Below are 18,278 nucleotides of genomic sequence, written 5' to 3'. Positions count from 1 at the left end.
ACTCTGGTTCTGTTCCCGCCTCCCTTAAGCACGCCTTGGTCGAGCCACTCCTCAAGAAACCCAACCTGGACCCTACTCTCCTTAGCAACTATAGACCCATATCTAAGCTACCCTTCATTTCAAAGATTTTAGAAAAGGCTGTCCTGGAACAATTTACCCCCTTCCTACATCACAACAGCTTTCTAGATAAATTCCAGTCAGGTTTCAGGGCAGGCCATAGCACTGAGACAGCCCTGGTCAAAATCTACAACGATCTCCTCCTCACCATCGACTCAGGTAGCTGTGCCATGCTCCTCCTCCTGGACCTCTCCGCCGCGTTTGACACGGTCGACCACTCCACCCTGGTCGATCGTCTTGAACACAGGCTCGGTGTCAGGGGGTCAGCCTTAAACTGGTTTGCTTCTTACCTGACCGCTCCTTTACAGTCAGTTTGGGTGGATTCTCCTCCCCCACAGCTAGCCTACCGTATGGGGTCCCCCAAGGTTCCATTCTGGCCCCATTACTCTTCTCTACTTACATGCTCCCCCTGGCCGAAATCTTCCAGAAATACAATATCTCTTACCATTTTTATGCCGACGACACTCAAATTTACCTTCCTCTTAATCCCTCTGACACAGCTAACCTGGACTCCCTTAAGGATTGTCTCAAGGACATAAAATGCTGGATGGCCCACAACTTCCTACAGCTCAACGAGAACAAAACTGAGATAATTTTGTTCGGCCCCCCCTCCTCCACCAAGACACTCTCAAACAGCTTAGGACAACTTTCCACCCACCTCAAGCCCCACGTCAAGAGCCTGGGCGTAATTTTCGACCCAGAGCTCAAATTCGACCGACAGGTAAATGCTGTCGTTAAATCCTGCTTTTTCCAACTGCGAAACATCTCTAAAATAAAACCAATTCTTTCACCCGTTGACCTGGAAAGAGTAACCCATGCTTTCATCACATCACGCCTTGACTACTGCAATGCTCTCTACACCGGCATTAGTCAAGCAGCCATGTCCCGCCTCCAAATGGTCCAACACTCTGCAGCTAGATTTCTTACTGGCACCAGAAAAAGAGAGCACATCACCCCAGTTCTAGCATCCCTACACTGGCTCCCAGTCCCATTTAGGATCAACTTTAAAATCCTCCTCCTGGCCTTTAAGGCTTTATCAGGTGCAGCACCCCCCTACATTACAGAGCTGCTAACCCCCCACTCAGCACCCAGGTCTCTAAGATCCTCCTCCCAGGCTCGGCTGGTCCCCCCCCACACCAAACTCAAAACGAGGGGCGATCGCTCTTTCTCGGCTGTGGCCCCCAAGCTGTGGAACCAGCTACCCCAGGAGATCAGATCTGCTCCCTCGCTGGATACATTTAAGTCTAGATTAAAAACTCACTTTTATTCCCTAGCCTTCAATAAACCCTGACTCTCCCACCCCCTAACTCACACACTCCCTTGTAATTTATCCTGCCCCTTCCCCACTGTTCTGTCCCCTCGGTCCTATGTGATGTATTGTGTTTGTGTTGTACTGTCCTCTGTCCTGCATTGTCCTCTGTGTGTCCTCTGCATTATCCTGTATTTTTATGCCATTGACTGTACAGCACTTTGGTTGGCTCTTGAGTTTTTAAATGTGCTTTATAAATAAATGACTTGACTTGACTTGACTAACAGAGGCCTAATTTGTTTGTCCTTTTTATAGATGGAGGAGAAAAACGTGGTATCTGGGTATCTGTGGTTGAAATGTTGCATTACCTATCATCCTGAACAGTTGAATATACTCTAAGTACCATCGTCAATGTGTACTTGTATGTTGGGGAACGTCACACATTCAACAGAAGGTTTCAATTCTGACAAAAAAAGAATCCGACCCGTCTGTTTCCCCCCAAAAAAAGATGTGGGATAATGTTAGAAACAACAACAACAAAAACAACATAAAAACAAAACAGTTATATGAAGATCTTACCTCAGTTATGGTTTCAGTTCTACTCTCCTCTGTTTCATCTACTGCAGGTTATTGGAAGAAAGAACAGATACATTTTTGTGAGATGTTGTGAGACTAAAGAACTTGTCAAGTTTCCATGTTATATTCAAATGCTTCTTTGTCTTGACTGCTGTCTAAAGAGCAGGTGAAACTGAAATGCATGTGTTGGCTCTCTAGAGATCACTTCACACACATCAGTCTAATCCAGCCACCTCTAATACTAAATGAGTACAGTAGGACTCACAGGTCACACTGCAGCATGTTTAATCTGTCTGGGTCAGAACCACAACTAAGCTCTCAAATAAAATGTGAACAGATTGAGGGGGGTGTGTTCCGGTGGGAAAGTGAGGTCAGTGCATACCCTCTATATAGTTATCATGAGCTGTAAAGTTTTACCTTTCTGATTTGTAGCAGAGATGATTACAGGCTTTACTTCAGATTCTCCTGCTACTGTTGTCTTGTCATCCTTTTCAGCCTTATCCTCCAACTCTGAGTGTTTGTTGTCACCACATTCATGCACTGGATTACACTAAGAAAACAGGTGATGTTATTTAACCAGGTTAGTCCCCCTGACAAGTTGAATGGCAACAATTCTCAACTATGTACAAAGTCACAATACAGTCAATATGACATAAAAGAAAAAGCAAGCTAAAACAATGGATACAATACAAATAATGGATACAATAAAAATAGAGTCAGCATCACATGACAGAGAACAAAGTAAGGTTCATGGGTCAAACCCTATTTAGAACTTGACTAAACGAATCAAAAACAACTTTATTGTGTTTGTCATGAGATCCTTCATTATGATTTATACTTATGATTAATATGCCAGAAAATCTTTTAACCATTTGTATTATCACCTTTGCATACTGACTCCCTTTACAATGCAAGACATACAACTTGAGTGCCATCTAAACAAAATGACTGACGTAAATAGGTTTTTTATTTATACTGAAACCATATGCTTTTTTGTTTTGGCAGACATTAGTTGTTACATGTGTGGCAGCATTCACAAAATAGGCCATACTTATATACCTGCCAGTCATCCAGCTGAGCTATTAAACAAGCTAATATGATTATTTTGTGAATTTTACTTGTCAGCTGACAATAAAGACGAGTTGTCACTTTTCAAACTGGATCTTTTGTTTTGGAATTTGCTCTGTAGAAAATGGTGGGAATGCAATCAGCTACACTTTGAGATGGACCATTGTAAAGATGCTAACAGAGGCCTAATTTGTTGGTCCTTTTTATAGATGGAGGACAAAAACGTGGTATCTGTGGTTGAAATGTTGCATTCTACAACAGCATGAGTGAATACTGGATTCTGATTGGCTAGCAACAGTGGTAAATACGCCAACAATCTACAGTTCGGCTCCAACCGCAGTATCACTCCGCTCCCTGATGCTGACTCCGCTCCCTGTGCTGACTCCGCCCACTGTTAGCCTGTCAGTCTGCAAATCTTTAACAAGGAAATGGCCGATCTCTAACAAGGAAATGTCCGATTTCGTAGTAACGTTTGATTTACTGGGTGGATTGAGTTTTGAGCAGTGGTTAGATGAAGATGAAGGTGAAGTGAACAAAGAACGACATGGTGAAATTGGGGAGAGAGAACTGGCTGAGCTTGAGTTGTCACGAGTTCGGACTAGCGGGAGGTCGGACTAGCGGGAGGTCGGACTAGCGCCCGGACCCCGAACCTGGGACTGTCAAACAAACAAACGCCCTCTGCCGTCACCAGATATCAACACACCACCACCAAAACGGGCTGCTTTAGATAACTGTTTAAATAACTGTACTTTTACAGGCAATGTATCAATAACTGTGAATCCCGTTAAGGAATAGGTTAGTTGTTTTTTGGCTCAAAGGCAACTAAATGTTTAGTGCAATCATTGATCTTGTGTATGGAACTATATTCTGTGGCGGAAGGATAAATGTATTCTGAAACCAGTAATGATTATAAATAAATGAATTGGATGTTACAATTGTGTATTTTTTATATTATTTGGTAGCTGTTGTAGAAAACAAATTTACCACTCGAGGTCGGGGATTGTGGCCACATTTACCACTGGTACAGGGTTTATAGCACTCGGCTTCGCCTCGTGCCACAACCCTGTACCAGTGGTAAATGTGGCCACAACCCCCTCCCTCTCGTGGTAAATTTGTTAATTAACAATCATCCTGAACAGTTGAATATACTGTAAGTACCATCGTAAATTTGTACTTATATGTTGGGTAACTTTACACATTCTACAGAAGGTTTAAACTCTGACAAAATAAATCCGACCTGTCTGTTTTCCCCCAAAAAAGATGTGGGATAATGTTAGAAACAACAACAAAAACAACATAAAAACAAAACAGTTATATGAAGATCTTACCTCAGTCATGGTTTCAGCTCTACTCTCCTCTGTTTCATCTCCTGCAGGTTATTGGAAGAAAGCACAGATACATTTTTGTGAGATGTTGTGAGACTAAAGAACTTGTCAAGTTTCCATGTTGTATTCAAATGCTTCTTTGTCTTGACTGCTGTCTAAAGAGCAGGTGAAACTGAAATGCATGTGTTGGCTCTCTAGAGATCACTTCACACACATCAGTCAAATCCAGCCACCTCTAATACTAAATGAGTACAGTAGGACTCACAGGTCACACTGCAGCATGTTTAATCTGTCTGGGTCAGAACCACAACTAAGCTCTCAAATAAAATGTGCTAAATTGCATTTGAGATTGGACAGATAGCTTGTGTGCTAAATTCTGCCATTGCAGGTGATCAAGAAAGATGGAATAATAAAAGGTTATAGTTTTAGTTTCAGAATAGAGGGTAAACACACGTGACGTCACAGAGGCAGAAGTCACTGCAGGGTCACGCCCACTGGGTGGCAGCATTGAGCTTGATGCAGTAATCAGCCTAGATAAATGACACCTGCTGCTATAAACAACAGGGAGGAACCTGCTGAATGTTTTGATGTCAGTACATACCCTCTATATCAGACCTGGGCAAGTGGCGGCCCGTGGGCCGCATGACGCCACCTGTGTGGCCCGCACTTGAATTGCAATTTTTCTTTTTCTTTTTCTTTTTTTTACAGTGCACCTGAACGCAACATGCAAGATACCTGCTGAATAAGTGTCCAAATGTTCATGTCATTCTGGCCAATACTACAGACTAAAAGGCTAAAAGTAATCTCATGTGTAAGAAATGACTGTTCTACATTGAAGTAAAAATGTAAATAATTAACTTGTTGGTTTTGGATTTTTTGTTAGCTTCAAGAGTGCATTTTTGTTCGTATGACCCTCAACACAGGCTTTGAGAATGCCGTGCCACTTAAGGTGCGTTCACACCGACCTATTAAAGTTTTTCGCTGGCGTCGAGTTTACATACAAAGTCAATGCAAACGAGCGATTGAGCGTATATTCGCCTGGGAGAAAAATCGCTGGGCGTCCGAGCGGCAGAGACAGAGCGATAGGGAGAAAATTCGCTCGTCGCCCGAGATGAAATATCCCAACTCGAGCGAAAATACGCTGGCATCAGTCGCTTGCTGTTCAACGCTGATTGGCTGCCGTGTGAGAGCGAGTCAAGGATCACACTGGCTTGGAACAAACCGCTGGTTTATTGTGTGGCAACAAACCGCATTGACAGGCTGACAGCTGACATGAAGTGAAGTCTGTCCTACCGGTATGGAGCTCGCATTAGGAGCACGCTGATAGGCTTTAGCTTGTAAACAATGACGGTGGCTCGTAGTGGACAAATATCATGACATTGCGTAACGTTATAGCCCCCACATGTCCGTCAATTCCTGTGCCTGTTGATGAGCGATTTAAACAGAGCGACAGAGCGATTCCAAAGGGTTGAATCAAGCGACAGAGCGAAAAATAAATATCTTGGTGTGAACGCAGCTTTACTCATACTTATGCTTAAATTAACCCACTCATATTCTGGTTTATTTCAAGAAAATCATTTTGGCTAGTGGAAATTCTAATTGGATGGTAACCTTAAAATCTAGCAGCCATATTTGTCAGGTGGTCAAAAAAGTTAATTTCAAGCCCTGCAGGGAGAGCAGGTGGTGACATAGGAGTGAGTGAGAAAAGGATCAAATATTGGTGTTTAAGACTGAATGATGACAACTGTTTATTTAAAATGACTTATTCCTCTAAACCTGACTTCAAATGCCCCGCGCCAGCGCCGTTCGGCCCCCAACCCTCAGCAAAATCTGGCCCTTTGGTAGCGAGGATTTTTTTTTGTGGTCCTCTCTATCATCAAAGTTCCTGGGTTACGTCATGACAATATTTGTTCGGCCCCCGGCAACAATCTGGTTTTCTCATGTGGCCCCCCATGAAAAATAATTGCCCACCCCTGCTCTATATAGTTATCATGAGCTGTAAAGTTTTACCTTTCTGATTTGTAGCAGAGGTGTTTACAGACTTGACTTCAGATTCTCCTGCTACTGTTGTCTTGTCATCCTTTTCAGCCTTATCCTCCATCTCTGAGTGTTTGTTGTCACCACATTCACTCACTGGATCACACTAAGAAAACAGGAGATGTTATTTAACCAGGTTAGTCCCCCTGACAAGTTGAATACCAACAATACACAACTATGTACAAAGTCAGAATACAGCCAATATGGCATACAAGAAAAAGCAAGCTGAAACATTGGATACAATAAAAATACAGTCAGCATCACATGAAAGAGAGCAAAGTAAACTGCTGTATTTAAATGCTCCATAATTCACTCATTCATTAGGTAACCAGAAGGTTCATGGGGTCAAAACCTATTTAGAACTTGACTAAACGAAACAAAAATAACTTTGTGTTTGTCATGAGATCTTTCATTATGATTTATACTTGTGATTAATCTGCCAGTTCTAACTTTTTGTATTACCACTGTGACAGTTCGCTACTCTCCCTCTCAGATAGGACGCTATGATTGTTTATATGTATTATATATCTATTAATATTTTTGATGGCTGTCATTGAGAGAAAGGGGTTGGCTCAGGAAGTGACGTTAAGGGTTGGTATTTAATGAGCCCGGAAGCGGCGATTGCTCTCTCTTGAAATCAACGTAGAAGAGGTGCCAGACAGTCGCTCGCTTGGAGTCCCCGTTTTGTCTTTCTTTAATGTCACATTATTTACCAGTGTGTGTTCTGAGTTTTGTAACACGTCTAAATGATCAGAAGTGGAGTTGCCAATCTCCACTCATCCTCAAGCGCCTGAGCTGTCCGAGGAAAAGCGCCTCAACACCACACCTGGGTGCGAAGGGGAAGTGCTCCTCCAACAGGGCCCCGGCAGTCCCGGCCTGGTGGATCGTTTCTACCTTTTGAGCGGCGTCCCATTGATATCATGGAGATCCGATGTTACCGGTGCCAGAAAGTGGGCCACAAGAAGGATCAGTGCCCAAGTTGGAAGCCAGTAGGACTCATAGATCTGGTGCAGGATGGGCGAAGTGACCTCGAGAGCTATGGACGGTTTGTCTCACAGGGGACTTTGGAGGAGTCAGAGGAACACCACCTGTTGGGTGGCTCAGAGGTACTGGTTACTATATACAGAGATACCGGGGCCATGCAAACGCTGATCTATAAGGGGGTGATGGAGCTGTCTGAGGCCACCTCTACAGGATGGTTTGTGGGTGTGCGAGGAATATGTAGTGAGATTAACAGGCTGCCTCTCCATCGCATTTATCTGAGCTCTGAGCTAATACTATGTAACAGTAGCGGAGGTGCAAACCCTCCCCTTTAGTGGGATAGATCTGATCCTGGGTAATGATGCACTGATGCCTGTGTCTTGCCACCGGGGGGCTCTCCAGAAAGGGAGCAGTCAGAGGGGCTGTATCCAGAGCTGTTTCCATTGGCCGTGGTCACTCGAGCTCAGGTGAAGGGGTTAGATCTCGGGTTGGAGGAGCGGTTTACAGAGGGTCCAGGACCTGTTGAGAATGTAACAACGGTGAAGAATGGTCAAGATGGCGGGCATTGGAGGACCTACGGCTACGGTAGGGGCGGAGTCAGGGCTCCTGAACCATCAGACCTTGGTGGAGGAACTTCACTTCAGTGTTGTTTAAGGAGGTGATGGCAAATTGTAATATTAAGCGCAAGCTCTCCACGGCCTACCATACACAGTCCCAGGGAGTGATAGAACGGTTTCACAGTACTCAAAAGAGCATGATACGAACGTTTGTGGTGGCACAGCTGAAGGAGTGGGATGAGGCTATCCCCTTTCTCCTGGTTGCTGTCTGTGAAGCTCCATCAGAGTCGTTAGGGTTCAGTCCATTTGAGCTGATTTTCGGTCATGAAGTGAGAGGCCCGTTAAGCGTGTTTAAAGAGATGATCGTGGAACCGACAGAGCCTGGGGATGCGGGGCAGTACGTATCAACTTTCTGTTCTAGGCTGAAGCTGAAGCCTGCGAAGTGGCTGGGAAGAATCTCGCTGGGGCCAAGACTCAGATGAAAGCTCCTTATGGTAAGAGATCGGTGAGGCGTTCTTTCGATCTGGGGCAGAAGGTCCTGTTGACCATTCCAGAGTCGAGGGATCCTCTGGGGCCTGGGTTTATGGGGCCGTATCGAGTGGTGGGGAAGGTTGGTGAGGTGTTGTATCTCCTCAGTACACCTGATAGGCAGAGGAAGACGAGGCTCTGCCACGTTAATCTGTTAAAAGCTTATGAGGAGCGCGAGGCAGTAGTTGTCTGCGTGGTGGTGGAGACGGACCTCCATCAGAGGATGTCAGTCCCCGGTTGTACAATTCCCAAGCTAGGGCGGAGCTAGAAGGAAACTTAAGTCATTTAACGGAGTCACAGCGGCAGGACATCCTACATGTAGTGGACGATTACCCCTCTTTGTGTAGTGACATTCCGGGGAGAAGAACTGTAGCAGTGCACGATGTTGAGATTGTGGGGTTGGGCCCCAAGAAACAACACCCATACAGGTGCACGCCGAACAAGAAGGATGTCATCCGGCCAGAGATAGAGTACTGTACTGTATATGCAGGAGATTGGTGTGATCAAGCTGTCAGACAGTCCGTGGAGCTCACCAGCATTGCTGGTAGCTCAGGAGGAAAAATAACGTTTTTGTGTATACTATAGGAAGGTGAATCAAGTCACCAAGGTGGATGCCTCCGAAGTGGGAGTAGGGGCGGTGCTACTCCAGTGGGAAGGAGAGGAGGAGAAGCCGATGGTGTATTTCTCTAAGAAAATAAAAAAACATCAGCGTTCATATTCCCACGATAGAGAAGGAGGCTTTGGCCTAGCCTAGGTAAACCCAGCCCCCACGTGACCTGCTCTCTCAGTTCCCAGTCACTATCTAGTGACTGAGAACAGGTCTGAGAGCAGGTCACGTGGGGGATGGGTTTACCCAGGCTAGCTTTGGCCTTGGTGTTAGCCATCCAACACTTTGAGGTTTACGTTGCTAGCAGTGAGACTGTCATTGTCCACTCTAATTACAATCCGCTGGTCTTCTTGGCAAGGTTTCGAATTGTCAATGCTAGAGTGTTTTGGTGGAGTCTCATCCTACAGCCATACAACCTGCTGGTCAAACACATTTCTGGCAAGAACAATAGAATCGCAGATGCTCTGTCTAGAGGGTGAAGGAAGTTTGGAAAAAAAGAAAAAATAATTGACCCTGCTTTAACTAAATTGAGTGATCCTCCCACCTGTAGGAGAGAGTGGGAGTGAATCCTCTGGTTCTACCAGATTTCGAGAATATCGTTTCTTCTTTTCGACCGTAAATTTATGAATAGCCTACCTGTATATGTTTGTAAGATATTTGTGTGTAAATTTGGTGATGGTAGGAGTTTAGGAAATTAAGAGAAATACAAACAAGAGAAAATTGGAGTTAACTCGGAAATGTATTTAATTATATGAGCTAAGTGTAATTTTTGTGACATAAATGTTTTTGTTTATCTCTTTTTCTGGGGGTAGGGGTATGTGACAGCTTTGCTACTCTCCCTCTCAGATAGGACGCTCTGATTGTTTATATGTATTGTATATCTATTCTTATTTTGATGGCTGTCATTGAGAGAAAGGGGTTGGATCAGGAAATTATGTGCTGGCTGGTATTTAATGAGCCCGGAAAAGGCGATTGCTCTCTCATGAAATCAACGTAGAAGACGAGCCAAGATCAGCCACTCGCTTGGAGTAATGTGAACAGATTTCTGAAATGAAAATCTGGGACATTTCCAGCTCTGCAGTCAATATATCAAATATCCAATATTATTATTTATGAAATAGGAAAGGGGGACAATTCTGGTTTCATGTATTTTGACCACCTACTAAATGGTAAACGGTAAATGGCCTGCATTTATAAAGCGCTTTACAATCAATAAACTACTAATAAACTATGGTGCAGGCTGACTGATATCCCATCAAAATACCACATTAAGACACCATGTCCTTCATGCTGTGATTTGGCATCAAAAACTGTTGATATTTGGAGATTTATGTAAGACTTGCATTTTTTGGGTGGCAAGCACTACTGTTCTGGAAATTGCTCGGAAACCCCCTTATTGTGAATATACCTAGGAAACCCATGCAGGCCTAGTTTGTAATTATGTATACGACAGTAATGTCGGCCGCGGGCGAGGAGTCGAAAATCAGGGACATTTTCGGGGACAGCTCCAGCCAGGGACAGGTCACCAAAAACAGGGACTGTTCCTGAAGATCGGGGACGTCTGGTCACCTTAGCTTGGAGTCACTGTCTTGTCTTTCTTTTAAGTCACGTTATTGTGTGTTTTTTGAGTTTTGTAACACGTCTAAATGATCACAAGTGGATTTGCCGACCTCCACTCATCCTGTCCCGAGGAAGAGCGCCTCAACACTACACCTGGGCTGGTCTGCAATAGCTTTGCCAGGTGAGCAACCCTTTCCATTCTCTTTGATGACAGCTGTATTTATTTTATGTTGCAGAGTTGCGGTGCCATTTGATTGTCCCTAGACTTGAGCTTGTAACCGAACCTGTAATAATGATCATAGCATGGCGCAAACTGTGTCAGTGTTGTGTAAGCTAATGTAATCACCTATACGTTAAGGCTGTAGAGCCCGTAGCCAATGAGATGGCATGTTGTGGAATATACGGAAGTGACATACAGTGACATGTATAACCTGTACTGCCTACCTACAAGCTGCAAGTAAACACTGAATAGTAACCTCACTCTCTATCTCGTTATTATGATATATTAACGTAACATGGTGTCAGAATGAAACTCGGAGAAGAAATCTAAACTCACCCGACGCGAGGGGAGAGATGCGTCTCCAAAAGTGAAGCTTTCCTGACGAACGGGAGGTAATTAGCTAGCGTTAGTAGCTGAAACGGCTAACGCTAAAGGCTAACAGCAACAGCTAACAGTAAACAAGCTAGCGGGAGCTGCTGCATAGAAGATAACGAGGTAATCCAGCCGAACGTGCGTCGGAGAAGACGTGAACAGGCTACCCGGCTATAAATAAAGCCGAAAGAAGAGGAAAATAAAATAAGGAGCAGTTAATACAGACGGAAAAAAAGGAGTGAAATAAACATGGCGGATACACCACCAGTGCCAGCTAGCAGCGTGCAACTGACTCCACCAGGCAAGTTTGACTTCAGTAATGCAAATGAATGGCCAAAGTGGATAAGACGCTTTGAGCATTTTAGAATAGCATCAAGCCTGGACAAACAGTCTGAAGAATATCAAGTAAATACTTTGATGTACACTCTAGGGGATGAAGCTGAGGACATATTGAGCGTCCTGCCCTTAAGCAATGATCAGAAAAAGAAATATGCAGATGTGAAACAAGCTTTTGAGAACCACTGCGTGAGTAAGAAGAATGTGATTTTTGAGCGTGCACGATTCAACAGGCGTAATCAAGAACCAAGAGAAAGCGCTGAAGCATTCATCACTGCTGTCCACAGCCTAGCTGAGCACTGTACGTTTGGAGAGCTAAGAGAGGAGCTCATCAGAGACAGGATTGTCGTTGGACTAAGAGACGCAAAGCTGTCTGAGTCATTACAGATGGATCCTGACCTCACACTGGTAAAAACCATAGCCAGAGTGCGCCACAGTGAAGAAATAAAAAGGCAGCAGCCAGTACTGCGTGGCAGCATAAATGAAAGACAATCAGAAAACATAGATGCTATGAGTGCACGGCCCAAGCAACAGAGAGGCCCAAAAGACGGACAGAAATACGGAGCACGATTCAAACCAGGAGATACAGACAGAGCCACAGGCTGCGGACGATGTGGAAATACAACAAGGCACCAGTGGAAGGATTGCCCTGCCAAAGAGGCAGAATGTCGCAAATGCAAAAGAAAAGGACATTTTGCTCGGAAATGCCGATCAGCCGGTGGCATTCACGATATCACAGAGGATTCTGCAGAGTATGAATCAGAAATCGCCTTTCTCGGAGAGGTGATTATTAAGATTGACAGTGTGGAAAATGAATGGACAGAAAATCTTGAATTGAACGGAGAGATAACAGAGTTCAAATTAGACACTGGAGCTGGAGTTACAGCTATCCCGACTCACCACTACTCCACAGACAAACATGGGACACTGCAGCCGCCCAGGATGCCCCTGTACGGTCCGGGCAGGCAGCCCTTGGATGTCAGAGGATACTTCAGAGGAAAACTGAAGGTGAGAAACAAGAAAACTAAACAAGACATCTATGTGGTGAGCAAGCTAATGAAACCGCTGTTGGGGCTTCCAGCCATTGAGGCCTTGACTCTCGTAAAGCGAGTGCACACAGTTCATGTGGGAGAAGACATCAAGAATTGTTACCCCACAGTATTCAAAGGATTGGGGAAGCTGAAAGACCCATACAAAATTGAACTGAATCCAGGGGCCACACCATATGCTTTGTCTGCCCCACGTCGTGTCCCTCTCCCACTACGGGATAAAGTGAGGACAGAACTGGAGCGGATGGAGGCCATGGGGGTGATATCTAAGGTCACTCAACCCACTCCATGGTGCGCTGGCCTCGTGGTTGTGCCAAAACCGAGATCGAAGGAGAAACTCAGACTGTGTGTAGACCTGACGCACCTCAACGAGTGGGTCAGGCGGGAGAGACATATCCTGCCAAATGTGGATCACTCACTAGCGATGCTATCAGGAGCAAAAGTCTACACCAAAATGGATGCCACGTCGGGGTTTTGGCAGATTCCCCTGACTGAAGACAGCGCTCTCCTGACCACCTTCATCACCCCATTCGGTCGCTACTGCTTCAACAGGCTACCGTTTGGGATATCCTCAGCCCCAGAACATTTTCAGCGACGAATGACACAAATGCTGGAGGGCTGTGAAGGAGTGGTGTGCCACGCCGACGATATTCTGGTCTATGGCAAAGATCAAGCTGAACACGATGCCAGGCTGCACCAAGTACTGAGGAGACTGAGAGATGAGGGGCTGACACTGAACAAGGAAAAATGTGAGTTCTCCAAGAGCAAACTCATGTTCCTTGGACACCGCCTCACTACAGAAGGAGTGAACCCTGACACAGGCAAAGTCAAAGCCATTCTGTAAATGCCAGAGCCCGCCTGTGTCGCTGACGTTAGACGAGTGATGGGCATGGCTACTTACCTGGGCAAGTTCCTGCCTCACCTCTCCTCATACGCACAGCCTCTGACATGTCTTCAGTCTGAGAAGACAGAATGGTGCTGGGGAACACCACAACGAGAAGCTTTCAAGAAGCTAAAATCTGAACTGAGCTCACACAGAGTCCTTGCTGTATACTCGCCGTATGCAGAGACGCGTGTGTCTGCGGATGCATCGTCCTTTGGTATTGGAGCGGTCATGATCCAGAAACAGCCAGAGAATGATGACTGGAAACCAGTAGTGTTCATCTCCAGATGTTTATCTGATGCTGAGAAAAACTATGCTCAAATCGAGAAGGAAGCACTAGCAGCGACCTGGGCATGTGAACGCCTCGAATCATACTTGCTCGGTATGAGATTCACAATTGAGACAGATCACAAACCCCTGGTCCCCCTGCTGAGTACCAAAGCGCTGGATGATCTTCCTCCTCGAGTCTTGAGATTCCGACTGAGACTGTTGAAATTCACCTACGACATCGTACACGTGCCCGGAAAACAGCTCATCACTGCAGACACGCTGTCACGAGCGCCGGTGGATCACACAGCCACCAGGAAGAGAAAGAGCTGGAGGCAGACGTTCAAGTCTTCGTGGACTCCATCAGACAGTCTCTCCCAGCAACTGAAGCGAGACTGCAACAGCTAGCAGAGAAGCAGAAAGAAGACCCCGTCTGCAGTACACTAATCCGGTACTGTCAAACAAAGTGGCCTGACAGAGCTCGCCTGCCACCGGATATAGGACCCTTCTGGCACGAGAGACATAACCTGTCCCTGGCTGGGGACCTTCTCCTAAAAGGACAGAGGATTGTCATCCCCAGCTCATTAAGAGAAGAAATGCTCGACATCCTCCATCAGGGCCACCAAGGAATAGTCAAGTGCCGAGCCAGGGCCCGTCAGTCGCTCTGGTGGCCAGGGCTCTCAGGTGACATTAACCAGAAAGTGGGAAGCTGTCCCATATGCATAAAACACAGAACCACACAGAGGGAGCCTCTGCTGACGACGCCCATACCCGAGAGACCGTGGCAACGCGTCGGAACGGATTTATTCACCTGGGACAAGAACACCTACCTTGTAGTGGTAGACTATTTCTCCCGCTACATTGAAGTCGCCCATCTCCATGTTGCATCGGCCGACACAGTCATATCGGCTCTGAAGAACATCTTTGCTCGGCATGGGGTTCCGGAAGTGCTGATGTCAGACAACGGGCCGCAATATGCTGGTACTCTCTTCAAAGAGTTTGCCAGTGAGTATGGTTTCACGCACATAACCAGCAGCCCACGATACCCACAAGCCAATGGAGAAGCGGAGCGAGCGGTGGGCACAGTGAAAGGCTTATGGAAAGAAGGAGGAGACTACGCAAAAGCTCTACTCAGCTATCGAGCCACCCCTTTGGAGAACGGCTTCTCTCCAGCACAGCTACTCATGGGGAGACAGCTAAGAACCACACTCCCTCAAGTGCCCAAAACACTGTCTCCACGCTGGCCAAACATCAAACAGTTCCGGAGCACAGAGACACAAGGAAAATGGAAACAAGAGCGACGCTACAACAAACGCCACAGGACACACAATCTACCAGTTACCCCCAGGCCAGAGTGTATGGATCTCCACAGAGAATACTCACGGGACAGTCGTACAGCAGACAGCTGCCCCGAGGTCGTACCTCGTCAGAACAGAGGATGGACTGTTGAGGAGAAACCGTATCCACCTGCGTGCAACCCTGCAACCATCATCTGATACAACCAACCGCGAGGACACAAATGACACTGACTCAGATTGTGCTGACCAACCCGCTGCTGAGCCAGACGCCACATATGTTACAAGCTCAGGCAGACACTCACGTCCGCCTCAGAGACTGGATTTGTGAACTAACAGTAAAAAAAAAAAAAAAAAAAAACTGTTGTAGAAGAGAAATAATGTAACATACTATGTTCTGAGAAGAAGAAAAAAAAAAAAGAGAAAAAAAGAAAGAAAGGGGGGAAGTGATGGAAATGACTGGTTCAGCTAATGTGATGTTCGAAAATAATTAATAGGAATATTTTCATGTTGAAAGATAAACAAAGTAAGGTTAAACATTTGGGTTAGTATTGGTAAATGCTAAAATAATAATGTTTCTTACTTAAAAGGGGGAGATGTTGTGTAAGCTAATGTAATCACCTATACGTTAAGGCTGTAGAGCCCGTAGCCAATGAGATGGCATGTTGTGGAATATACGGAAGTGACATACAGTGACATGTATAACCTGTACTGCCTACCTACAAGCTGCAAGTAAACACTGAATAGTAACCTCACTCTCTATCTCGTTATTATGATATATTAACGTAACAGTCAGGGGGCGCATGTCCAAGTCCATTTGGGGACGCACAATCTGAGCACAAACGGCACAAATGGGTTGTTGTAGCTAGGTTGTAGCCGATTAAGTCCTTTAATTATTCATAGGTGTGTTTTCAGCATAACATTATTCAACCAATAAAATGTAATCTCCCACTCCCTGTACGCATGTAGCAGGCTAGGCTACTGTAAAATCTTTATTAAATAGGCTAGATTGCTAGAAGTCAAATTAGCCACAGTAAAATTAGCCACAGCTAGGAACTACCCATTAACTACTCATGAACTAGCGAAAGAAAAAAAGGCAGGCGCAAGGCAGGTTTTTTTGCGTTTAACGCCAGTTTTTGAGCCTAAGGCCTGTACCAAGATAGGGCCCGAGTTTATACTGAACTTTTGTGGTCGACTAGAACCCTCCCCCCCCCCCCCCCCTCCGCGTCAAGGCTTGTGTGCACCGTCCAATTGCCCCGGGGGATCACGGCTTCATCGGACGGTGCAGAAGTCAGTCAATAGGAATTAATTGACAGGTAGGGAAACACCAGCAGCAGCGGGCCGAAGGCTAGAGGAAAGCTGGATAGCGGCGGTGACAACTTGCGGTCCTGCCAGCCCGAGCTCAAGAGGCAGCAGACCTCCCCTCCAAACCAGGGATCGGACCCACTCCACCCTCTTTCTTCACACCGGCGGCAGCCCTAAACTGCGAATGCACCCACCTGCTCCCATAGTGAACACAGCAGCCACAGTACCTACATCAGCACGCTCCCCAGAACAAAGTCACAGTGTCTGGCTTTCCCCTTTTGTCTCAGAGTCCCATGGCTGTGTAATCAGTCACACATGACGCTCATCAGTTCATTACCTGCCGCTGGTGTGATGAGAGAAGTCACAGTTCATACCACACTATCACTAAATCACCTGCGTAAAAAGGTACGTCTCCAAAGCGCACTAAGTGCAAGAGCTGCGATGTTTATCAATTGAACACCCGCACCGTGTTGATTCAGACAGATCCTATATTTCTAACATTAAATCTATATGATCTAAATAGGCCTACGGATTTTGGACATTTAGACTGAGATTACTCGCAAAACAGACATGCGGGTTTTAGGCTATGCTGCTGTATGCAGGTCATGGAGGCAGAAACGGCAGCAGAAATCAAATGACTGATGTGAATCAAAGTGGTAACTTTAGACAGTCCTTCAGTAACAGACATCCAACGCAGACTTTGATTCTGACATACAGTAAAGCTCCGCTAACACTTTGATGTGTGCTTTCAATGAATGAGGAAATAGGCGTCTCTGATGCTGTAAAATCTGCAGCTGTCCATATTGCATTGTAATTGGCTAATTGTTACAAGCCACACCTTTTTCGTGGGCAGGAGCTCCTGTTCATACACAACAAAGCCAAGTGTCTAAAAGCTCTCTAGCCAATCAGAGACCTTGTTACATAGCTCATTTGCTCATTTGCATTCATTTGCACAGTTTGGAAAGACAAGGACGAGGAGAGTCATGGAAAGTGTAAATAGCATTTGAAATTGGGATTTCGAGTTGCGATTTGAAAATGGATTCGAAATTGCATTTTCAAATCCATTTTCAAATCGCAATTTGAAGTTCCATTTTCAAATCCATTTTCAAATTGCAATTTCAAATATGAATAAGGAATTGACCTTTTAAATGGCCAATTAAAAGATGTACTCATAATTCCATTTTTAATTTGACTGTTTAATAGGTGATTTTGAAAATCCATTTTCAAATTTAACTATTCATTGATGGCTCGTGTAAGTCGGCTCGAAGGCGCAAAATGCAAATAGCGCAGGTAAGAAGATAGGGCCCATTGTCTTTTCTATCTTCTATTTTATTGGAAATGGGGCCATAATATACTAAATGAATATCAAATGAGAAGTACGGCCATTTTCCCATTCACTTCCATGTAACCAGACTTTTTGCAACCATGCAGTAGAGTCGCCTCTTGTAGGCCATTGGAAAGAATGCAGGTTAAGTTACTTCCAGATTGACTTCACAAACGGAGCATAAAGCTTGTGGCATACTCTTCGCGCCCAGCCAAGTGCATAGGGCGCAAGGCGATTATGACATCATCGCACGGGGCGTGTCGGGGGGCGAGGCCTGAGCGCAGCGCGGCGCGTCCATGGAGATTTTTCTATCAGCGCGTCGGGTTTTGCTGCCTGTGCCTGTGAGATCTCTGTGGTAGGCTATCAGTGGATATCTGCTGGGATTGAGTCCTCACCGTCGTAAAGTTGCCTTTGAAGCATGGCGTTCGATTATAACGAACTAGTTGTGTGGCTTAGCCTTCCCAAATGTTGAGGGTCGTTTTTTATAATTTAATACATAGAATTGGGAACGTTACATTCAATTTCATTCAGACTGCCTGGAGCCTGGAGCTGCGCACTGAGTATGTTCTGTTTTGGCCCGCGCAGAGTGCGCACGCCCTCCTCGGAGCCCCGCCTCCAGCGC

At 45.5% G+C, this 18,278-nt stretch overlaps 1 protein-coding gene across 1 annotated transcript in view; it reads right to left on the bottom strand.

The window, feature by feature from the left end:
* pick1 (protein interacting with prkca 1) overlaps positions 1-18,278 on the bottom strand; it is a 99,874-nt gene that overhangs the window by 23,412 nt on the left and 58,184 nt on the right. The gene's annotated exons all lie outside the window — the stretch shown is intronic.

The sequence above is a fragment of the Poromitra crassiceps genome (assembly GCF_964638095.1).
Source record: "Poromitra crassiceps genome assembly, chromosome: 13".
NCBI classification, from domain to species: Eukaryota; Metazoa; Chordata; class Actinopteri; order Beryciformes; family Melamphaidae; genus Poromitra; species Poromitra crassiceps.
Note: the sequence above shows the minus strand (reverse complement) of the source record. Positions and strands in the feature narration are given on the sequence as shown.